This window comes from Dermacentor silvarum, chromosome 8, assembly GCF_013339745.2.
Source record: "Dermacentor silvarum isolate Dsil-2018 chromosome 8, BIME_Dsil_1.4, whole genome shotgun sequence".
Lineage (NCBI taxonomy): Eukaryota > Metazoa > Arthropoda > Arachnida > Ixodida > Ixodidae > Dermacentor > Dermacentor silvarum.
The window spans coordinates 137,867,660-137,893,447 of record NC_051161.1 but is presented as its reverse complement, the minus strand read 5'-3'; the positions used below and the strand labels follow the sequence as shown (position 1 = coordinate 137,893,447).

The following is a 25,788-nucleotide window of genomic DNA, read 5'->3' as shown; positions in this document are numbered from 1 at the left end:
TTGCTCGAAGCCAAACGTGGCGTTAATTCTCCGAGCGGAGGCGGGGCCACGTCATCTAGTGAAAGCTGAGCGAAGCTACGGGAAGCGTCCAGCCCCGCTGCGCTTTCATTTTCATAATCTTCGCTGGCGACACTTTCTATTACGGCATTGTCACACGCGGGGACGGTCGGATGGCGACGCTTCCTGCACCGTCTGCGGGAAACGTACGCTGAAATTGATTCCCCCCCTTTTTTTTTCCACGTGTCATTCTTTGCCGCATAGAAGGGAACAGCGCCAATCCGTTCGACCGTGCTAGAAAGGACTCATTCTTTCTCACTCCCTCCGGTTTTCTATTCATGCGCAGGGGCGTTCCGCTGCACGCAACATGCGGCGTGTTCCTGTCGCCGAAGCGCGCCCCGACGTTCACACGAGAGTTGCGGAAGTTGACGCTTCCGACACGTCCGGCGTCCTTTGAGCGCGCGCGATGCACGTGCGACGCGCAAGCCAAAGCGGCGAAGAACAAGCGCGCCTTTGCGCCTTTTTTTTTTGTAGTCTGTCTGCCTCTTTCGATTCGTTCACGCTTGGTCGCGCTCTAGCGAGAGGACAACGTTCGCGAAACCTCGAGCGTTCGTCGCGTTTAGCGATTCACCTGGCGGGGGAGGTGAACAAAACAGAAAATCGCGTGCTCGCGCTTTGTTGTAGCGCGAGGACACATGGTGGTTGAACCGCGCGTTTATTTGTGGGTCGCGTGCACGCGCGAGCGATTTGTTGGAACGAGATGCTCTCTAGCGCGTCCGCTTATTGTCCCTGCATTGTGTAGTCGCTCATTCGATCCTCCGGTATCCACGTTTTTTACAGATTTCTGCCCCCCCCCCCCCCCCCCATTATGTACCATACGTAGAAAGCCATTCTGCATGCTTTGTAAACCACACTCTGAAGCTCTTCCTGATTTTCTTTTTCTTTTTTTCGTCTCATCGACCCATTTCGCAGTCGAGAATTTCGGAGTCACTGACAGCACGCCAGTAACTGCATGAGATTGGTTTAGCTTCACCATCTAGTGCAACTCGTGTATTTTTGATACTAATGACTAATCATGCATTTTTATACTAATGACTAATCAATGTATTCTACAGTTTTCAACGCTTCTGTATTTGCCCAATGCATCGCTATTACTCTCCATCTCCCAATGTCTTCTCTTTTTTCTTTCTTTCTTCGGCTTAGAAATTTGAACCTTATTGTTGCATAGTTATATTTCACTTGTGCTTCGCATATTGTAAGCAGATTTTTGCTTTCTAATTCTTTACTACATTAACCTCGTGTTATTTTACGTGTGTCATTCCTATGTTTCCATAACGTGGCATTTACTACATTTTCAATTATTCATACGCAGTATCTATTTCATTTGCGTCTATTTGACTTGAACTTCAATTATTGTAAGCACTTTCTTGTATTGGATTATTTGCTTCATTAGCTTCACGTGTGCTCATGTCTGTCACTGCTGTGTTGTCAAAATGTAATAAATACTACATTGGTAATTGACTAATAGGAGGACCCCCTGAAAGTTTTGGTAACTCCGGGACTTCCTTCTGTACTAATGATGAATGATGAAAAAAAAAAAAAAACAGCAGTAGCCGCTGAAAGCCTAGGCAGCTAACTTTTTCAGGGACGATTTTCCGCCTCTTTGCACTGACGCGTTGTTTTAAAACGCATACTAGCAAGAATACCTGTCATCTTTCTAACCATCTTTCTATTCATAGCCAACTCCGAGCATCGCATTTCACATAACTATTTAAATGAAATTTTCATCATCGAAGTGCTTCAGATAAGCTCAGTATCATTTTACAAGAAATTCATAGCTCGATGCAGTCGTCAACGCATAATTGGTTGGTCGTGGTTGGTCCCACGTGTAACCACGACAACATCAAAAATAGCATTAATGTCGGTAGGAAATCGGCCGTCTCCTGTAAGACCAGGGTTCTCAGTTGCATCGGCGGTGACCTTCTTTCGAAGCAGTGAGTGCACGAAACGCACCGATATACTTACATTATTCATAGCCATAGTTCCTGGATATCAGAGAGATACAAAATGGCAATAGAGGGCGCAAATAGTTTTTTTAACTCAATTTTTACTTTTTTCGCAACTTTTTTTCTTTTTTTTTCTTTTTTTTTTACTGTGGGATGACATGAAGGCTTAACTTTCGTACATTGATTATCGCGCCTAAGGGACAGGGCACGGACCTCAGTTTGAAGTCACGAATTCCAAACGCATTCTCCAATCTGAGCCCCCTTAGAGCAGGAAACGTTCTGAGCCATCCCAGATAGAGTGCTTGGTTAACTCAGAGTGCAATTTATTCCTTGTATGGCGACATCAATTTGTCTGAGAAGGAGACACTGTGAAAACAAATGACGTCGCATGTAGCTGGTTCGCGAAATGCAAGAAGACCTCACAACCCTCATTTCTTTTTTACACATTTTCTTTCTCATCAGTCCCCCGCTTAATGCAGAAGTGTCCTCGGTATTCTGAAAGTTTATTTATTAACACACGTATTCTTATTTAACTTTTTCTCTACCGCTATATATGTGGTCATTTTCGGTGCATTTCTTTTTTAACAGTTTATTTCAAGACGTAGTAGTAGGAACGTATACCGCGATACAAGAAATTATAGCCGTATCACTAGCGTTTTGAATAGATGTATAGCAGTACGCATCACTCAGACAGTTTCTGAGAATTCTTATATCAAACTTCAGTGCACCTTAAGGAACACGAATCAGAGTGATAATTTGTTACCATTAGTTTATGTTCCGAGATTTATTATATATATATATATATATATATATATATATATATATATATTGTTGGGAGAGAAAAGGCTAGAGAAGTCCACCGGCAGCGAACGGCACCTTTACTGAAGCCGCCCCAACAACGAACGTCGTTCACGTCGTCTTCTCCACGCACCCAGTCCGAAAATGGGCGCTCGGTCTGACGACGATGATTGTGAAAACAACATGTAAAACACGCGTGGTAATGGGCACCCGATCTGATAATGATGATCATGGAATGAACATGTAAAACACGCGTGGCAATATCAAATATACAAGAGATGAACCTGACTCTATAGTTTCTAACCTTTGTAAGTCAGATTACGCAAAAAATTATTATGAAGATTTGTTGGCGTCAATACAGCCATAGCTATGAAGGAAAGTAGTTGCTTCGCAAATGCGAAAACAGGCACGTTTCTATGGCACATGGAGCATTTATTTTTACACATTGGAGGGGGTACCTGGTTTACTTTTACTGCATTTTATAGGCCCGCAAAGTATTTGCTATTATGTTAGGGAGCATGCAATAGCCTCCTCAGATTTAAATATTGCGTTAAATCAATTTTTATGTGCAAGCCAGGTGGTCTATTGTGCGTTCAACTTGCACTCGGGCCTCCACATGCTTTGTTCAGTGCCTGTACTGTGCTGTACATATTGTGGAGCGTTGCACAATATTACCACCTTGCAAAGGTGGTGTTACAAATGCACTACTACTCAAGCTTCGGCCGAAGGTAGGTCTGAAATCAAGTGCGCTTGCTTGCGTGAGTGATAATGCCAGAAGAAGGGAAGGATTGCTCGTAATGATTTGTACATAAGCCGTTGAAACGCTAATGAGTAAGACCAACCCACAGTACAGAAAAACAAGCTTGCGCTTGATATTATTCGAACACAGTTATCAAAATAACACACACTCATCAGCATCTACGATTGTCTGAGACATCGTTAAAAAAGCCTAGACGTCAGATCAGAAATTTAGCCATCCCCAGATAAGCTTCTGTGTATTCGCCGCTGCTGCCATTCAAAAAGTTGTGTTGCCCAGTCGGCCAAAGCGCACATTTTTTCGTGCTTTTGTTGAGGAAGTGCTGGAGCACTAGGGGCTAGCGTCGACGATAGCTCCAGGTAAAGTTTTGTTTTTCAAGACTCCCCAATCTGCCAAAAATGGTAAAATTTGACTAATAGTTAAAGTTAAGTCGTCATTTCACACGGTGCATGATCTCGCCAGTAGAGAAGAATTCCAGCGGAAATGTTTACCAGCGCCTAGACAGCTTTCGATCAAATTGATCGATTTCTACAGGCGCGATAACGAGAGTCAAGGGGTATTTTATTCGATGCTGTCAAATTAGGCCGAGCACTTATACCAGTTTTACCTTGGGACGTTGAAACTATCATGTACCAAATTATTTTAAGCGATTATTTAGCACTCTAACACACACTGCTTGATTAACAACCGACTGTCAGAAGGGTTTAGAGGTAAAAAGCACACATGGGAGAGCAGGGCTATGTGGCACGGAATAGTCTCCTACATTGGAATATATTCACCAGGTTCAATCTCTAGGGATGCACGGCGCAATCTGTGTACACTGGCGCCTTTGCTTCCTGCTCACATCGAAATGCCTTGAATAGACCCCGTGACATACTGCTCAGGACGGGAGCGCTCTAAGAACGTAGTCACCAGCGCATCAAAATTACGCAGTATGCTAAGCTGTTGTATCCTTTTTTGTATTTTTTTTGTTTTAGTACAATCTGTAGTGCAATATAAGCATACTAATTTCATACTGGTTGCAAATGTGTGTTTATTCTGAGTGTATAAAATGAATTTTTCTCAATGATTCCTTCCGCGCCTTTTTTTTTCATGTTGAAAGAACGTGTTGAATGAAGAGTTTACAAACAATCCTGTCGTGAAATTCTAGTTGATATTGCGCGACGGTGACTACAGCCAATGAACCAAGCCATGTAGGTACAGATGACTTTCAAATTGGTTTACATAGAATATTGGAGAGTAAAGCCTTGTCCACAAGCCACATGTAGTTTATAGTGAGGAATAATTTAATTATTTTTAAAATCTACATTGACGAATAAACAGCGCTTTAGAACACCACATATATGTAACGCGTGCAAAATTAGCGTTCTGGCTACAAGTACGAGTACACGCGTGACGGTGCGAACAAAAGAACACAGACCACAGACTTGCCGAAAGAAACTCAATTTATTCTTAACTTAGACGCACAAACTGAAATATACTAGTGCACCGGAAAGTTTACAATACCAAGTTCAGACTGCAGTCCGCAATTTCGTGTTGCACTCATGGGCGAAGAAAGAAAATCAACTTTATCGTGGTATCCCTGGTAAGTATACTTTTGCTTTACAGATAAGGATTTCATGGTACCTTATGAAATACTTAACAACGTAAAATGGCACCATCAAGATGGATACATGAAGTAACCAACAAATGGCTAAGGGAATCCTCATATTGAAGCGTATGATTCGAAAAGGAGACTTGCAGTTGTTGCAATCGCAACGAAGCCGTCTTGATGTGCTTATCTAGCGAAGGCAAACGCCCTGCCTGAACGTTGGTTCTAGCCTTATTCTTCCATTGGTCGCCACGATTAATCAAAAGAAATTACTGAAGTCACAGGCTATCTTTACACGCAAAGTAATACGAAAAACACAAGAAATACGCGCTAGTTGAAACAGATTTATTTCGCTTCATAGAGGACATTTTCTTGGCCAATGATGTACAGGGGAGCTTCCAGTGCCCGCCTCAAATATTTGTGTTTGTCGCTACGAAGCAAGCACTTCCTAAAAAGGGAAATACGTTCTTACACTCTTACATTTCACGATATACGGCAAACGGCTGGCAGGCGACATATATTCCAGCGTGTTCAATTCCTAGTCGATCATTCGTTATCATTAAATGGAAGATTTAGCTTGGGGGCTCCTATCTAAATAAATGGGAAAGGAGAAATCGTTTTTTCTCAGCAAGCGCCACATAGAATTTGATAAGGTTTCTTGCATTTAAAGGGAAAAAGTTGGAACTACTGCAAGCGGATTTCTTATTATTATTTAGAAGGCAATTTTTGAATAAGAATTGCTGAAAATTACATTTCCAAAGGGAAAATATCAAGTTTAGAGCTCTGCAACTCATCAATAACAATGATTTCACAATTCTGCGAATTGCACGTAAAGATAAATATAAAGCCGACAAAATTGGTAGGTTATACGCCACTGATAATTATATTCCTAATTTCTATATGACTTGCAACGTAACTTGTAATCCACGTAAGCTGTAAAGTTACATGCCAAATTTCTCCGCTTTGGAAGCCCTAACCGTTGCAGTGCACAGAACTGCAATACCTGTTTTTGGTGAAGGTTACGGGCTCGTAAAGTTCGAGGTCCAAATTTTTGAAACTTACCATTTCGGCAATTTGTGTAAAAAAATGCAGGCCCTAAATCAAAAGTGTGTATGCTACTGTTGATAGAATTTAACTTTCTCTCTGAAATGCAACAAATTCGATTGAATTCAGTCAAGGGTTTATTTTAGAAATGCATTTCGGCATATTGGATGTATTCGAATACGCGGCATTGGATTTATATTTTCGCATTAGCGGGAACATAACACTCCATTACTTTTTTGTTTACTCTAAACAACATCGCCTGCGATGTTGCACAAGACGCAAATATTACAGCAAAATAAATAACGTTTACAACCTGTAAACCGCTCATTACCGTCTACCATATGTTACCAATAATCGCTTACGAAAAGACGATACATCTTTCTAATTGGGGCACTGATTAAGCATCAGACTTGTACGTAACAAATTACACATAATTAATTACTTCTAATCTATTACATTCTTTCCCTAATTTGGTAATTAACGATTACGTTTTTCACTCGGTAACGCTCACGGTTTTTTAATTACTTTTTCAGTAACCAATAACAAGTATTTAGTTACTCTATTGGTGAGACAAGCTGTAACAGGTGACGCAATTTTTGGAACATGAATTTGACGCGAACTACAGTAGAACGCCCGAAATCGCGCCATGCAGCAGCCTTGAGGATGCGCATCTTCAGATGGGCGAACCCGGGAACTTAGTATTTGTTAAAGCAAAGCTTTCCATGTCTCACTGATTCGTCTGTGAGCACCGAAAACGCACTCCTGGAAAGCCAACTTATCCAATGGAACTATCTGCGCATCTCCGCAATAATAGAACAATGGCTACGCACCTGCGCACAAATAGAACTATCGGCGCACGACATGCGTATTGTGGAACACTACCGTTGACATGCGCAGTTGTACCGATAAGAACATTGGGAACTGCAACGCCACGCTGCCCAGACGAACTGTATATATCTGCACTGAATTACGCGCTTCACGCAAGGCATTCCCGGCCGTCACCATGGATAAGCCACTGGTGCAGCGCACGGCAAAAAATGCTGCCGTACGCGAACGTAAGCGTGATCGTGCCTGTATGGCCGACCCGTGTATCGGCAATGGCAGAGCCTCAGACCGTCTACCACAGTGAAAACAGGGGAATACTGTGCAAGTGTAGAGTCGTCCGTGAAAGTGTGAATGTGTGTGTGTAATCAACGGCTACATGATCTAAAATAAAGGCGATGTAACTTAACGAAATGTGTCTTCATTCAACTTAATGTTCAAAAATACAATCTTAAACAGGCACTCAAATCACATATGCATCGCATCGAGTCGCTCAGCACTTTTGGATTCATTGCGTGGTCGCTGGGGTTGAACTTCAATTTGATTCAGTTTGCATGAGAGAAAGCTTCACGATAAACCATCTTTCTTTAGGAAAGGGGCTTTGATTTTTTCCGCGTGTTCAAAATCCACCAGATGTTGGCTTAACCATTGAACCGGTGCTGGTATGTCTCCATAGCCAATGCCACTTAAGACATTAATGCCAACAAATCACCTACGCTTGGTTTCTTTACAGCTTTCGATTGGGCTAGCCTGGAGGGTTCTCTTGAAGTCGCAGCACCAATGACGCGCCACACAAGGAATGAGGGCCCGTATTCACAGAACGTTCTTACGCTAGTAAATTTCGTAGGAACAAGAACAGTCCTATAGAGACAGCAAACATTCTATAAGCGAAGGCCGTTGACCAATCAGAAAAAGTTCTTACGAACAAAACCCTTTGTGAATATTTTTCTGCGCAAGATGTCCGTACGTTACATCACCGCCCTGCCTCCCAGCCCGCACATCAAATGAGTTTTCGGTGTTGCTTATCTCAGGTCTTCGCGACAAAAACGAGGCAACATGACCGATGGAAATTGTTTTACAGCGAATCTGTATATGGCTAGGGCATGTCCACGAACAAAAACTATTATCATCAGCAATGGCTCGAGCATCGTCGTCTTCTTCCACAGCTCGTTGGCGTCCCTCGGCGTTCGTCGTCGTCGTCTTCTTCCACAGCTGGCTCCATTGTGCAAAAAAGCTATCATCATCGGGTCTGTCTCCATCGCATCGAAGCGCGCTTTAGCTGCCACCGGTGTCCTTGAAACGACATCTGCTCGAACGTTATTTCTTCGTATAGCACACGCGCGCATGCGCGCAAAGTCATACGTTTCGAGCAGATCAAGTTATAGTCTCATTTCACCGCCTTCGCCATGGGCCGGCCGCGAGTGGTTCGTATGCCCGAAGAACAGCGATTTTACGAGGAACGACGGCGAAAGCAGCGGCGGGAATGCGGCCGTTAGTGTCACGCCTCCGGCTCGCCGTCCGGAGAAGAAGAACGTGGCCGCGACGCGACGAGCGCCGCCGTCCCGGCGGTACGGGAAGAGTGCGCCCGCGCCGTGGATCGTCGTCGTCGCGACGACTCGGGGACCCGAGAAGAGGAACGTGCCCGGGATGCGGCGCGCAGAAGACGGCCGCAGAGCCGACGACGCTGGCCGCAACGAAGGCGCGCGAGGGTTCGATCGATGGGACCTACGCGAGGTTCGAGACTTTCTCGACCGTAACTTCGGATCGAGTTGTACAGTTTGCGATCGGCTGTGGTTCGAAAACGACCTCTCAGAAATCAACGGGATACGGTCGGAAGAGCGACGGCACAAGGCGGTGGACGTGTTCGCTCGGTGCTTTCCCGGTGAGGAGGACGTTGCGATGTTTCGAGCGTGCAGTACGTGCAAGGACGCTCTCCTAAGGGGTAACGTGCCTCGTTTCAGCACTACGCACGGGTACGTGTCACCTCCTGTCGAAGCCGACGTACAAGAGGTAACTGGTTAAGAAGTCCATCATCATCACCGAACCCTCGGCCGTCTATCATAGCTACCACGAAGCAATAGTAGCTTGCGCGAAGAAATAAGCACCGACAAGTTTATGTATCTGTGTGTTGTACATTTAGATATACCATCTATACAGCTTCGCTGGCCATCCACCATCACAGAGTGGAATGGCTCATGAATCTTTGCTTCAGGTATTGTTTGGGATGATAAACAACGTACAAAGGGCTGCAGAGGGGGGGGGGGGGGGGCGCACTGAATGTGCGAAGCCAGCTCGGTCTGTTTGCAGCATCTCTGCAATGTTATTAAAAGTTCAGAGGAAAATAAAGTAGGAGTAATCGAATACTTTTACATAATTCATCAAATATTTTTGTGGGGCTGTAATTTATGACTGTAATCAGTTACATTTCGGAATAAAGTAATTGTAATTGTAATCGGTTAGTTTTTTCTGCGCAGGTCAGGTAGGTATGTATTTGTTTATTGAGGTTACTTTTGTTACAGTTGAATTACTTTCTTCTTCTGAGACAATTTCTTTGAATTTGTCTTTTATATGCCTAATTTATCAAGAAGCACTCCTCCTTAAGCATCAGACAAATAAAGGTTCGTGTTATACCTCCTATTCAAGCACAATTTGATTAACCGATTGATGGAATCATTCATTTTTGATTCCTTTCCTCTAAAGAACATGTTTAATGTTTTATTAGTAATGTTCCCTGAATACCACTTCAATGAAACATGTATTACAGCACACAGTGTGTGTTTAAATTGACTGGCCGATCATTTGAGTAAAAGATATAATCCCTAATACCTAAATACCTAATACCTGAACGCATTTTGGTAGGCAAATTTAGGTTGTTAGAGTACGTAGCGGGTGTGCAAACGACTGGCAAAGAGATCAGCAAGCTTATCAAAATCTAATATTCCAACGCTTTCTTATCTAGGTGTGAAATATTCACCAAATACGGGGCAGTGTGCAAAACGCGCACGCAGTAGAACCCGGACAATGTGTTAAACAATGGGCTGTCCCCTTCGTCAGTCAAATCCCAACTCGAGTGCCTCTTTTTGTGTTTCGCGACTCACGAGTGCTTGCATTGCGCTAAGTTCCCTATACTTATCAGTGTTTGACAAGCTTGGCCAACAGTACTTTTTCTGCAGCAGATCCACTTCATTTCTGTATGCATAGAGCTATTTTATCTGCGCGCTTACATATCAGCGGCAGAGATACTAAGCGGACGCTCTAGCGTTCTGATTGCATCCCAGTCGAAGTTCTTAATGACCGCTGCATGCTCAGTCAGTGTGCGGATAAGAATTCCTGGAATCAACTGCACAACATATTCGCTGCCAAGTTTAATAGACAGGTTCGTTCTGGTAACCGGCCCCCTATTGTTCGCAAAATAAGGGTTAATATTCGCTGCGCCTACCCTTAAAAAAATAGAATCACCGCTCAAGCACTCCGTACAGATGGTTAACCAGCGAAGCAGAAAGATGAGGCCCCTGTGTTTATCACTAGGTTAATCTCGAGTGTTCATTAAACGATGGCTTGGTAGGCTGTCGGAGCCTCGTTACGCCGCTGCTGCTTGCGCTCGGTCCACTCGGGCTTGTTTTGTGCCCGGACGGCAGCATCGGCACGGCGAACACGACCTGTCTCACGGTGCTGCTTTCGGCGCTGTTCTTCGTAAGCTGCCTGCTGCTCGGGAGTTCGTACAATGCCTGGCCTACCCATGTTGAAGTCGGAGAGAAACTGCTGCACGCTGTACTCAGCTGCGACGGATAGGACGACGTCACTGATTCCGCAGCCAAGGGCGCGCCTTTCTTTCTCTTCCTCTTTTACGTGTTACAAGGGTAGTTCAAGGGCACGTTACAGGTCCCGGAGCCCACCACGCGGAGTCCACAGCCACAGGGGTACGTGCCGTTGCGCTTGGACCCTTTCTGCACAATCACCAGGATCGACACACATTTCTGCGCACATCGGACGGACAGACCTTGGCTTCGCCTAGCCATATGCAGCGTCGCCCTAAAACGAACTTGGTTTTCGATCACGTGTCAATGACGGAGAAATTGAACTTAAACGAAACTTGAATTCTGCAGCAGTTACGTAAGCTACGGCCTCGGTCGTGCGGAACAATGGATTCGTTCACAATCAAATGCGATAAGGGTAAAACAAGCAGCACTGTTCAGTTGACAAGTGAAAGACGTCGACGTACGTCGACCACTGTGGCTTTGCTTTGCTAAAAAGGAGGTTGCGCAATGGCCGCTCTGCAAAGGGGTTCACGACCGCAAGTAGGGTAGCAATAAACTAAAAAACGCTGATGCTATACAGGCTGTATTCGCTAACTCGTGCGTAGCCTAAGAAAAGTCCCCGTGAGCACTAACAGAATGAAACCAACTTGGTATTGTTCACTGTCCTTTTGATCAACCAAAACTACTATTTGCTATAGGTTAAGATCATTAATTATCATCAAGTAATTAATCATCCTCAAAGTATTGTTTTCAATGAAAGATCTTCAGTGGAGAAATTGTGGAACACGTTCAGAAGTATCCAGATAATTTTTTTATGGAAGACAGTCCCTTTTGTCTTATTTTTTCCAAGCTGCGATGCAAGCACACAATTCAAAAAAGACCACGTGAGTAGGCTGGCTGGTGCCCTCAAACACCTTACCCAACGATTGGCCGATCTGCAGGTAGATCAAACTAACGAGTACGCTTTATACAACGAAAATCGAATGAAATTTGTGGCATAGGCCGAATGTTTTCTCTAGCGCGGAATCGAACCAGGGACCCCTCGCTTCCGAGCGCGCGGCGTTAGCTCACTACGCCACGAAGCGGCCATGGACACACGCACCACGATGGCAATAAATACCCAACATTAACGAAAGGCCGCGTTTCTAGCGCGTTTCTAACGCGTTTGTGCTAGCGCGCTACGGCCCGTGTAAGAAGCTGGTGTAAGACGCTGTGGCCTCTCCGCCTTACCTTCAGCGCGTTTCGAACGCGCTGCCCAAAGCGGTGGCAAGTCAAGTTCAAGTCGAGGAGCGTTTATGAATACGGGGGGTATACTCTCTCAGCAGTCATGTGATGGCGTCGGCAAACGCGGTGCACGTTCCGGCATGTGTAAATGGCTGCGTAAGACGCTGTGGCCGCTCCCCCTAACTAGAGAGTACTGCACGTTTCTAACGCGTTTGTGCTAGCGTCCCCTTAAGCGGGAGATCCGATGATTCCCTCCGGAGCTTCGCCCACTCATCATCATTCACCCCGTGGATATGCTGTGATTTTTTTTTTTTTTAGGGGAGGGGGGCTTGTCACGGGGGCACTTGATTGTGCACGGGCATGGAGGAAGGCTCGGCAGGCCGCACATACTAACCGAGTTATTACGAAAAGGGGGAAGGAGGAGGGGGGGGGGGGGGCGTGCCCTGCGTGCCACCCCCGGGCTACGCTACTGCTTCCACTCTCGTACAGATTACCATGTCTGTTGAAGCAGTGAAGCATATTAATCAATGAAATTTACCACAAATAGCAAACGCTGGTTCTTGAACATCTGTGAGCTTTTCTGCCGCTGGAAAAAAAACATGCTGGAGTGTTTCCTTGCCAAAATCGCCATATGACTATACGGCGTGCCGTAGTGGAGGGCTCGGCGATATTGGCCACGTGGAGTTCTTAAATGTGCACCGAACGGCACGGATGCTTTTGCATTTCGCCCAAGTCGAAATGCGGCCGACGCGGCCGGGAAAGCCGCGACCTCGTGCTGAGCACTGCAACGCCACTGAGCCACCGCGGCGGGTTTTCGCCGCTAACGGATTGCGTAAGTGGCAGGACGCCTTGGTGCCGCGTGGCGAAGCATCGTAGACGACAGGTATGACCACCGCCTATCATTTTCACTTTGGCCTCTTGATCAGCTCGGTCTGCGTGTAGCATCGATTATTCGTTGGTACAGCGTTTGTGGGCACTAGTTAATATCGCTGCGCGCAAGCGCCTAGTCACATGGTGCTTTTCCAAATCTCGCGCGCTTTCTTTGCAGCCAGCAGATATAAAACCCACAGCAGGTATCTAGATGGATAAAAATTACTTGGAGGTTTCCCGCTGGGCCCTACAACTTATCAGTTTGAAATGTTTCATTTATAACAGTACATAAATGTTGTTTAGAGAAGTATCGTTAATTATTAATCTAAATTCATAGCAAAAAATACCTTGAGTTTTTCGAGAGGGCAATGATTGATAGCGTTCTAAGTTGATAGCGTTCTAGTTGCAAAGGCGTAATATTTTTTCAGGCATTGCACAAGTTAGCTTAAACACACTGTACTTCCGAGCGCGTGGTCATTACCAAGGTAATGGTACCAAGGTAATCGACTTCAGCGTGAATCACTAAAGGTACCAAGGTAATCGACTTCAGCGTGAATCGTGCAGCCTTCAGGTGGTAGTGAAAGCTACGCTTTGGCGCGTGCTATCACTTACTGCTGCGAAGCACAAGGATGCTGTGTTGCTGGTCAAATTAACAAAATATGGCCATAGAAATTTGCCAGAATGAATGTAGTTAAAAATGTTGTATGATGGGTTTTATATGTAAATATTTCGTTGAATACGCATAGAGAAAAATAAATCATAAGTGCGATTTCTCTTCCTTTGTGGCCAAATATTCTGTTATAACTCAGCAATTTCGTAACATTGATTAGTAGCACTCTGCGACGCTATACTGCCTCCCTTGCATGCACGAGGCCGAGTAGCAAAATGATCAGCTATGACGACTTGGGTAGGCTTGTGGATTATCGCGTCGAAGGATAAACAGCAGAAAAAAAATTATGTTCATTCGCAGACTCTTTGACAGCACTCGCCACTTCCACTTCATCTTTGAATCCGTCTTTTCGCGCTCTTTTTCCCTCGACAAGCAAACTATATTTTCCATCTTCAGGAACATAAAAGAAGCTGTCTAGAGAGTAAATGAAGACAGTTCAGTAGTTTGACAGTTTATCTTTGTTTCGTTTCTCTTTCTCTCTCTCTTTACTTTGCTATATATCGGTTAAATGTACCTTGAAATTGCTGTAAAGAAAGATACGAAAGTTAAACACGATTTTTTGCTTTCGTTAGTTAACAACCTGCGAAGACCGGCCGGCGACGCTACCACAAAGTGCCGTTCCCTATGCGTTCGTAGTATCATGTAGATTTGGCAAGCGTATGCATGGGTCTTTTAGAATTATCGCTATCAACAAGGATTACATTGCACTCTAACGTAATCAAAACCTACCCCAGCACGACACAAACCCAAGAGAATAGCTTGAAATTTGTTGCCTAACACTAACGTCACGGCGCTGAGGTTCTTGGATCGAATTTTTTTTTTTAATCTGAAGCTTCGGCCTTCTTTTTCGTGGCTAGTAAACAACCCTTATCTGCCAAGAGTACGAAGACAGCGTATCGAAAGAACTTATCGCGACTTTGAAACTTCTCTACTGCTATATACCCTTTAGCGTGCTTTTATACATATTTGGTTAACACGATAGTGGTCTTTGTCTTTCTCACATCTCATCGTTCCCAGCTGATACTTCCAGAATGGCGACACCTGAAGACGCTAGAACGAGCTAGCAGCAGTGGCCCTGTCGCCCACGTTTGGTACTGTAACAATCACTCGAGTTCAAAACGAACTAAATAATAATAAATCACTTCACACTAGCACATATTCTTTTTTCGATATTATACTTTAATTTCTCCGGTTAAAAAAAAACTTTAAAAGCGAAGCAATTGATGCCCACATATGCACCCTAATTTTGAATCCCAGACTGTGGGGCCGATTACGCAAAGGTAACGTAGCGTATTTCCCTGTAGTTGTGCGCGGTGGTCGTTCCGCGTGGATTGCACAAAAGTGGGGCTGGCCTGAGTCGATGACTTATTCGCAATAGCGGAAAGATGGTTCTCATGTATGAATTCACTAGGACTCTCCCTTACTTTTTCTGCATTCTCATCCCTGCGCCACTAATCTTTCCATCTCCACTTACCCCTCCAACAATGTATAGGGTAGACCACAAGATGTTTGTCTCCCGGGTTCCCTACCTGCCTTTCGCATCTGATTTCTCTCACTCTAAAACTTGGTGCGGGAAATTTCTAGATGATATCACGACCCGTGTTTTGCGCACTCTGAGCAATCCGCCTTCACGTCAGTGCTATGTTCACCGTAATACTGGCTTACTTACAGTCGGTAAAGTGCGGTCTTTATGAATAACCTTACATTATATTTCTAAGCTGTGTTGTGCCCGTGGTTTATTCCATAATAGTAACAATTACTATTATTAGTGTATTCATGTACGGCAAGAGTACATAGCCAGACAGTGCATTAAAGAAACACGTTTGTGCGAGTACATTCTGCTTTTTTCTCCTCAGCCTTTAAGTACACTGCCGTTACTTCACCGAGTTTTAACACCTTTTCCGAGCTTCCAAATTATCAATCTCTAAATTCACTATAGTAAGGCTCGTAATTATTTCTTCAGTTGTCCTGGTTTTCTCCTCAGGTATAAGAGTACTATCAGCTTGTAAAATATGTGTGTGGGTGCATGCGTGCGCGCGCATATTCTTGCTTTCACGCGTTAACTGAAAGAGTACACAGCTTTCTTACTGATGTAGTTGCTTGGCCATGCGCAGTTTCTTCTAGTCAATCTTAAAACATAATCTATTGCCTGAGTTTTCATTTTATGTGCAAAGCCACACACCGAGATTTCAAGCCTTAAGTTTTCACTTTGTTTAAAGGCACACGGCTGTGTGCAATCGGATCCAACCAGCAACGTCAGTGTTGTTGTTCGAACAGACTTGGCACGAACAACGAACGCAATAAAAGATGGGCTGCCGCGTGGAGGATTTCACGCAGGCTCCAAGGAGCCGCTGCTGTGCCCGTCTGATTGTATTGTGGCTATACCGTCGAGATACGGTTCTCTTTTGTTAGGTGCAACGGGAAGAGATACGTCTCATAAAACACCGCATGGAATGTTTATGTATTTATTGCTTCCTAGGCGTAACGGTGTCGACATCGGTGGTCATAATTGATGTGAAATTGGGGAGTACAATGACCCTATACGGACAGAATAACGGCGCACCATGCAATGTAGATAGATAGATAGATAGATAGATAGATAGATAGATAGATAGATAGATAGATAGATAGATAGATAGATAGATAGATAGATAGATAGATAGATAGATAGATAGATAGATAGATAGATAGATAGATAGATAGATAGATAGATAGATAGATAGATAGATAGATAGATAGATAGATAGATAGATAGATAGATAGATAGATAGATAGATAGATAGATAGATAGATAGATAGATAGGTGCCATTCTCCTGCAGTTCAAGTATAACTTTTGTGTTTTGATTTTGCTGTGGCAGTTTTGGAATACAAATACTTCTTGTAGCTCTGCGATAAACTTTAGAGACGTATCCTTTCGGTAGTTTATTGCGACTTTTTTAAGCATTCTTCACCATCAGTGAGATTACGTGCAATAAAACAGGAACAGCTATCCAAATGTTCATCACCTTCAGTTATCAAATTCTGATATGATTTACATTTCTATGTGTTGCAGCATATCTGAACTTCAGAGGCAGTAATAATGTTTGTTTCACAATGCCTACAAAAAAGGAAGCTGCAAAAGAAGCTGGAACGTCTAATCTGAGAAAAGTGAATGAAGTGTTTATTTAATAATTATAATCGCAAACAAATGCTGTACAAAATCAATTACAAGATTGAGCTGCTTTACAAACTTGTATGTACCTACACAACCATAGGTCTTGAGGACTTTCTTTAATATATTGACATTGTATATGCTACCTCATATTTCTTTTATTTCACCATTTTTCACGACAACGCAAAACACATGCTAGGTGCACCAACGCTTATTATTAATCTCATATTGTGGCAAAACCAATACGCTGCAAGTTAGCGCGATACTACGATATATAAAAAGTCAGAATTTTGGAACTGAATGACCAAATTTTTACCTAATCACACCGGTCGCAGAACTCATTATGTACCAGAAAGTATATATAAACGCATCATTGCAAACGTTTTGGAATTTCACGCTCCCTAATATTTCACGTATTACCACAAACTGTACCGACCACCTTCCAGGCCTCTGAATACCTGTCATGTGGCGGACTACGCTGTATCGAATACAATAAAAAAAAGCGAAGCAGGAAGAGGATTGAGATAGGCAAGAAATTATCACTCGCTTCACGTTGCTTCAGATTTTCTTCTCAGCCTTGAAAACGTTGTTGTTTGAACGAGTGTGTCTGTTTAACAAGAACGAAGGAAGTTCTGTTTGCAGAGGACTTATTTTATCTAAAGAACGCGTGCTTTCTCTTGTCAACTGCGAGCACGGTATCTTATCAAACATGTGACGAAGAAAACAGCCCTGCTGGTTTCTTCTGCAAAGAATGCGCAAAGTATTCGCTGCGATTTTTGTTATCGGGGTGGCAGAGGAGATAACTCATTTTAAGCTTCAGACTTTTACGCATAGATGGCTTGTTGCACTTAACATGTTGTACGCTCGAAGGCGCATATCACATTCATAAGCGAGGGGAGTGAGAGCCTCTGTGTAGGGTTTGATTTTAGCGAATATACTACACAGGCATGAAAATTAAAAAAAAACTCTGATTACCTCCGTCTATGATAGTGTCTTCAATTAAATTCCAGTTGCGGTTGCAATGAGAACAGCACACCAGTATAATAAAACTGCATATTTGTGAGTGAGAGGGAGAAAGCAAAGAAGGTAACGTATTTGGGAGCTGCTAATAAAATTAGGCAAGTCTAAGCAGCATAAATACGTAATGCCGGAAAGTTTATTCATTTTTACGATGCGCACATTTCTTTTTTTTTATTTCAATTAGGCTGGAACAAAGACATTTCCAGTCATTCATTGATGCCTCAGTTTTGCATATGTGGATGTCGTTTCTGGAGCGAACCACTTCCATTCTGTCCGTTTTGTAATATCTTGTCGCTCTAAAGTTGACGACAGCTTGCCCAGTTGTCATAGCGCCGAAGTTCACAAAACAGTAATTTCCAGAGCAATAAACTGCTTTCAGCCCCCCGTCCAAGGCATTAATAATGAGTTTTATCCCATCCAGTTTTCCTGTAAACACAGGCGGACGTGAGTGGCTTGACAGGCTGTGTCACCTCCGAGAGCAGAGCTTAACCACACAAATATAATGCTAATATTGCATAAGCGAAGTGTATCCTGTTTCGCTGCTGGTCTAAATTTTCAGTCAGCGGCAAATCGTGGCAAAATTACGCCGCCGCAAAAATTTAGGACCAGCGGCGAAAAAGAATATGCTTAGTTACTGCAATATTAGCTCGGCGTTTGTGTGAGTGGACTGTGCGCCACCATGTGGTGAAGCGCTCTGGCCGGTCACGTTTACGCCTCCATCGATCCGGTAAACCGCCCAGTCTGCCTGTGTTTACCAGAATACCGGACAAGCTAACACTCTCTACAAGTCGATTCCTTAAGTAAGGCTTCGACTGGCGCTAGTTGGTAAATAAAAATCACGATAAATCTTGGAAGCTTATATCATGCTAGAAAATGACTCGGGAATCCACGTTAGCACACCTTCTGTGGCAGCTTAGAGAAACATCTTTTAAATTCTTAGGCGAGCGTTAGATCAAACCATACTTTTCATTGTGAAATGAGCTGTCCGAAGATTGCTTTCATTTCCGTCTTTCATATCATCTTTTTTTATTTACTATCAGTCACGCTATCCTGTATATATTTCACGTGAGCTAGCGAATAATAAACAGCTAAAGGTTTGCGTACATGTGTGTCAGTTTCTTTTTGTTCTTTGTGTAAGAGTATAGCGCAGTAAACAGAAAGGGGTACTTTAGACGCCATTTAAAATCTACCTTGAGATTTCATCTTCAGTGACTGAGAGCAAGGTGACTAACTTTGTGAGACTCATCAGCAAGAATACGAACACATGAGGGATACGAGGCCCTGCAAAATATCTGTTCAATGTGTCGTGCTTCTAAAGGGCTCTTTGTAGAAAACAGTGGGATATATATGTATATGTAAAAGCTACTTTGTTCTTAGTGGAAGAGTAACACCATAGAACGCGTGTACACATTACTCTCAAACTTCAAGTGCCTGTGTAAAAAATGAAGAAACAAAAATTCAAAGGAGGTGACTAGCTTCAAAAACGGTACTTTAGAGTCGCCAGCTACGAAGGAAGACTGCCCCATATTGGGCTTGGTGCTCGCTGCTGGAGCTATTTCAGCTAACCAGCTTTGATCTTCAGGGGCAGTGGCGTGCTCTATTGAACCCGTTCAAGACGCCGGCAGTTGCAGGAATGCAATGTACGATGAAGGCTGTATAGTGCGAGAGCGGTCAAGGGCTCAAGATTAATTAACTCACATCAGAATTAACTCACATCAGAAATTAACTCAATTGAATGTTATTATACTATACGAGGTAATAAGAGGCGTATCAAATAAAACTCAGATGACAATGCATTTCTTGCGTTTCCTTTAATTTCTAAAGATAACAATTAACAGAATTGCGCATTCGTTGAAACTTTATTCTCGACCATCCAGATAACACACCATTGCTTCCTCAGTATGTTGTCTTGAAAGTAAAGTAAGGAGGTTTTCGAGAGCCACTTTGAGCATTACATATTTGGACAGATAATATCAGGCACACTTGAATCCAACACACAAATGAAAAGAAAACGAAGAAGAAAAAACAACAGAGGAAGAACAGAAGCAATGCCCCTCACTCACGAAATCAGCCCCCAGAGATGCCGTCACGTGCTTGCTTCAGCGTGGGAACCGGCGTCGCTCCCGCAGCCTTCGCACCGGGGCTCACCGTGCGCCGCCGTGCTTGATGTCACCGCGTGTTGGGCGCCGGGCCAGAATCGAGAGCGACGCGACGATGACCGACACACATCCGCTGCCGACGAACGCGTAAAACAGTCTGGCACCGGCCGGCTAGACACGCGGGTGCACAAACAGCGGCTCCTCGAGCTGTCGACGAGACTGTCTCCACTCCTCGAGAATCGGAAGACTGCGATGCGGCGAGTGACAGCGGCCCCTCCTTTCGCGTTCATTCTATCTCTTCCTAACCTCCCACCCCATTTCAATGCCGTCCACTCCCTTTCTTTTAGACCAGCGCCCCCCCACTCCGCGCGTGCAAAGAGAGGGTACGGCGAGCAATGCTCCGCGATCTGCTTTCCCTATCGTTGTCTCCCTTTCCCGACAGATTGGCCTGCTAAACACACGCTGCGCGCGATCTCTCTCGTTAACTCCCTTTGACTGACCGGCAGTGCCGGGCCACTTTCGCCGCAAGCTTAACGCCTCCGGCATAGCACCCTAATAGATGAGGTCCTCTTGGCCATCTCTCACTCACTCGTGTGCTTCGAAGTACAAACAGAAAGAGGCTGGAGCTCGTAAACAAACGCACTTCGCACACGCAAACACCCTTTCTCCTTTCGCATTGAATTCGTGGCGGGCCCAGCACGCGACCGACCGACCGACCAACCGACCGACCGACCTGGATTCGGTGGGCCGCCGATGCAGAGTAGACCAGCGGCAACTTCCGCGAGCCAGGCACTCCACTGGCTATCGAAACTGGTTCCTTCCCCCATCGCTGAACGGCGCCGCGACATTATGCCGGTGTGCGCACAGCCACACCGGATAGTTAGCGGTGCTTACTTACTAGCGGTCGCGTTCCCGAATCCGCTGCGTACTGCCCGTTATTTGCTCTGTGCTCCGCACTGGATCGCGAGCGGGAGAAAGTGAAGCAGCAGGAGGGCTCTTGAAAGTGAGGAAGCGAACGCGCCGCATGGAAGGAAGCGGCGAAGGAAGTGTCCGCGAAAACACGGGCGGTGAGAGTATTCCTGGGTCGCAGTCGTCGTGCCGCAATCGGGTTGCTTTGCGCTTGGCCGAATAACTTCCTTTCCTGCACGCTGCTCATTTGCTCGCCATTCACGGCCCGGTGTCACTTTTTGTTTTTCGTTTTTTCGGGAACGCAAATTGAGCCTGCAGTGCTTCAAGCCATGAATCACGGGGACCCAGTGCATAGCAATCTCGCGGCGTTCCTTGTTCGGGCAAGAAATGCATTTAGGCGCTGTCGGCAATGCTGTCCAGCCTGCTCTCTCCCCCTCTTCCATTCCCATGCAGGTTCGTTCTACCAGTCTCTCCGAAAGCTTGTTCGTTGCTCTCAAGCTGGTCAATGCAAAAAAGTATTACGTTGGTACAATCCAATGAGCGTTCTCATAAATGAACCTAAGTACTAGAGGTGAGAAAATGCGGTGTCGCAGAGTCGCTCTTTCGTGTGTAAAAATTATCCATGATATGGCAGTGCAAGAACCAACTGCCCATGATAAGAGCGTGTAGTGTAAGAGCGTGAAGTGTGGTATATATATATATATATATATATATATATATATATTGCCTGCTCTTTTCTGTGCAGATTTTCCTTATGCCTGAGGTAAAGAGCTACATTGCGGCTCCGCGTACGTGCGATGATTGTGTGCACAACGCACACACTGGTACCACCTACACATTAAGTAAGGAAAAAATAAGGGGGCGACGAAGGGGGGGGGGGGGGGGGAGGTTCAGGAAGAAGGGCGAAGGCGTCGGTCTTCTTCGATTGAGTTGAAGCCTAAACAGTGAAGTATCCGGCTCGTAAGAAGGGGTTGACCCTAGATGGCATGCCGGTCTCGCTTACTTGTTTGCTCTAAAGAATGCTGAAAGCCTTCGTATGAACGGTTCAAGCGTAGGCACTCTTTAGCACGAGAAATAACTGTCACGGGCTACCATTTCCTTCCACTAATTTCATTCTGAAGCTAATAATAAAACTTTGACATGTTTAGACAGCACCTAGAAGGTAAGCTAATAATGCTTGTGTAAGACGCTCATACCGGAGCATCTTTGTCGTTTTAATGTTCAACGCATCCATCGGCGCTACAACGTAAAATGATTCCAAACCGTTTTGATTCCAATTTCTGCAATCAGCCTCCACGATTGGTCAAAACATTTTCGGGCCACTCCTAACTTCTCCTGCCTGTCACGCGACGTCACGAAAACCACGATAGCTCCTCATCTGATATAACGTGTACACACTGATTATGTGTGATTAAACCGCACAAAAGAAAAATCATCATCCCCTATTCGACGGCTTTTCACCATTAGCCCTCTGCTATTCGTCCAATGTTTTCTGGCTACGTCTTAAATATACGTCTTGCATCCAGATTGGCTAGAATTTTTTCTTACGAATAAAGTTTGCGTAAGAAGTCTTTGTGAATTCGGGCCCTTGTCGCGTTGTAGTGACGGTGAACAACCACAGTGGCACAACACAAGTCACGAAAATAACGGCTTATTGGGCGAACCTGTGCCCAGCAAAACAAGTAACACTCAGAACAATGATAGCGCGGTGAGCACACTCATCCATCATCGAAAATCTGGGGCCCGAGTTCGCAAAAGCTTCTTACGCTAGAGTTTTTCCCGTAAGAAAGAATTTTAACCAATCCGGATGACCGACATATCATTAGCGAAAGCTGCCAGCCAATGGCAAAGCGAACTTACGAAAGAAAAGCTTTGTGAATCTGGCCCCTGATCTGCGGCTGAAGCGCGTCGGCTATTATAAATGACTCGTCGAAGATTGGAGCGTAATCGCTGGCGGTCGAGTGCCCTCCGGAATGTACAACACTGTTCGTGTTGCGCATGCATTCTAATCATAAAAAGTTTGGCTACGACAAAACAACAAACGCAATTGGCGAGAATCATCGAGAAGGTTCTGAAACAGGCTGGTGCGTCATATGCTTACCGAGAACTTAACATTAGCTAGCCAGAGAAATGACGTCACCGAAAAAAGACAAAAAAGTACGCGGGTCAATATGTACCACTGAAGTCAAACAGACATTGACTTTATGAAAATGAACATAAGAATGAAAACCAACGAGGAATAAAGCGAGCAAGCTTAAATCTGTGTAGACTTGCGGCGCATCGTTTACAAACTCCATGTGTGCTTCTTTGCCTGCCGAGGAATTTTATAGGGGGGGGGGGGGGGGGGGGGAATGCTAATACCAAATATTCTCTCGTAAACATTTCGCGCAGGAACAGTTGCACTGGTGGCGTGATCCTTGTGCCGTGCATTTTGCAGCGTGTTCGATCGAGTGCATTGATAGTTCTTGAAAAGTAATTATATCAGTAAGTAGCTAGGTTGGCGATGTTTTCTGGTTTACATTGCGAGGCTACTATAAAGAAATAACTACACCTTTGTAGACGCTGTCAAAATTCATGACGCCACGCGGAAATACTGAAGGAATCCCAGGGTCAAACTGGGGCCATCCGTGTTGTCTTTTGGCGACGTTTATGATTAATTCTCGGAATCTGGCAACTGTTATGCATATCGCGTTTCAGAACTGTGTATTCTATGCCTGCGACAAAACTTAATGATAATATTCGCGTTTATTTTTCGAAATAACCCTGTTCTGGTGACCTCTATTCTTTTTTCACTTACAATCATAAAAGATACAACTGGCAGAGAGAGAGATTGTGTTGTGAAGAGGAAGAGGCATCCTGGCAAAGTAACACAGATTAAGAGAAAGGGGATAAAATATGCGGAATCCATGTACTGTGGGAATTGATGGAAGCGAAACTTTCTATGCTATATGATTTGATTGACAATAATTATTGTTCTGCTTGTCGCTTTTGGTGGTGGTGGTCGTCTTTCATGGCCGCCACGCGTCGTTGCCTTGAATCCCGTCTTCGAGCCAACATACATTCGCGTTCTGGACCACGATTCGCTGCGTAACGAAGACGCTCCTGTTCCGCGCGATGCTTCGTTCGGGCCTGGGTGTCCTCGACGCTGATCGCACGCTTCTCAGCCATTTTGCTGGCGCAGGTTTACGTGCTTCTTATGCGTACGTGGCCAGCACGTATTGAGACGCCAGCTGCAAAGGCTTTCTCCAGGCTATGGACGAGTGTAATGTTTACACTATCACAGCCCAGCACGCGACCTCCAAAGCCCAGCACCCACATTTTTGTCGCATAGGAAAGCGAGCACATCACGCGTCACACACACAAACTGTGAAACGCTGCCGCGGAGACACCGGCGGGGATGCGCGGAGGCGAGCTGCCATCTGGTAGTGTAGCAAGAAACCCAGCTCTACGCGCGGATAGACCATCACAGCAGCAGCGCCCGGAAAGTCGGGAGAAGAGGCAAAGAAATATTCGCTTTAAAAAAAGCATAAAATGCGCAAACCGCACAAATTATCTATCAGAACGAGCTGTCAGACTCATCGTGCGCAATGTGCGTTCGAAAGTCGAGTATTCAGTCTCTCGTCTGGGTGCGAAACTTACCTCTAGGAGCCCGAGGTGTTAATAACCTGGGAACTACGTTGACGCGAGTTTACCAATCTTGCGAAGACTATTGTGTGGGTGTAGCCACTGTTATGGTTCTGCAGTGATCAGAGAGCGCCGCTAATGTACACTAATCGGTGCAGTGTACCGCTGCTGTGCCGTGGCTTACCTTCCCCGGCTTTCCTAGAGCAGAACAAGCGCCACCGGCTAAAAATTCCGTTAGGGTGGTAATCCTTATGATACATCATGTTTTGAATTCGCAAAGAGCGAACCGGGGCCTATTACAGTCCCGACTGATGTCCGACACAAGTCCGAAGTTCCTACGCCCGAGCCCAGCTGGCGTTCGCGTCAAAATGTACTTACGTGGCGCGAGCCTGATCCCCGGGCTGGGCCCGGGCTAAGGCCCACGGTCGGGCCCTGTGCTGTTCGTTTGCGCGAACGTCACAGGGACAACTCCTCCAAGTTTACGGATAGCTTGCAAGCTCATCTGAGGCTGCCTCATCTTCTCGCCCTTCAGAGAATGCCTTCCTGTCGCCCAGGTCGACGAGTTACAATTGGTTGTGCTCCTCGACAAAAAATAGAATAACGCCAGAGGTGGCGGCATCTCGGTCTCTGCATCTGAACTTTACACTAACATCGGTAGGCTTTACACGAAAATAGAGATCTTCGACGCTGGGATAAATGTTTCCAGAGCGGATATCGTATTATTAACAGAAACCTGGCTGTCGAGTAAAATAAGGAATAATGATTTGTTTCAGTGTAACAAAAATTTTCTTGGGTACTGATGCGACCATGGGGATAAGATGGGCGGTGGAGTTCTGATCGCAGTCAATAAGAATTCCGAATGTTTTCTTTTTTTTAGTTTCCACCATCACGATTCTAGAAATAATTTTGTTGTGTTTAACTAATAATGAAAAAAACTTCATTCTATTGCTTGCTCTCATTGGACAAGGTGCGCTAGCGGAGTTCCTGAGGCGCTACATGTTTCTTTGAAAAATATTACTGCGCGGTTCCCGCAATGTCTATTTTACATGTGGGCGACTTTAAGTTTGCACAAATACAGTGATCAGAACCGTGCCCATTTTCCGAACCATCGCCGCAGAAGCTATCAGTGTCCTTAACGTTTGTATAGATTTCCATCTGTCTCAAATTGTTTCTCAACCAACACATGTGACACCCACCACAGCGTCACTCCTTAATTTGGTACCAACATCAGCTCTAGATATCACCTCATCTGTAACACACACAGCCGGCTTAAGTGATCATGATTTACTTCATTTTACATGTTTCCTTCCCACTCCTCGTGCACGTATAAGCGTGTGAAATGAATAAGGGACAAAAACAAAGCCGACTTTGAAGCTATCAACATCATTCTTCGCTCCTTCATCGACGAATTTTTTTAAACTATTTAGATAAACCCATTGAAGCACTC

At 44.8% G+C, this 25,788-nt stretch overlaps 1 protein-coding gene across 1 annotated transcript in view; it reads right to left on the bottom strand.

Moving 5' to 3' along the window:
• The window catches only part of LOC119461723 (sphingomyelin phosphodiesterase), a 125,074-nt gene extending 105,152 nt beyond the window's left edge, over positions 1–19,922 (bottom strand). The window contains exon 1 of the mRNA XM_049672038.1: positions 19,773–19,922. The gene's annotated coding sequence lies outside the window, so the exon portion shown is untranslated. The remainder of the gene's footprint in view (positions 1–19,772) is intronic.
• Positions 19,923–25,788: the final 5,866 nt, after the last annotated feature.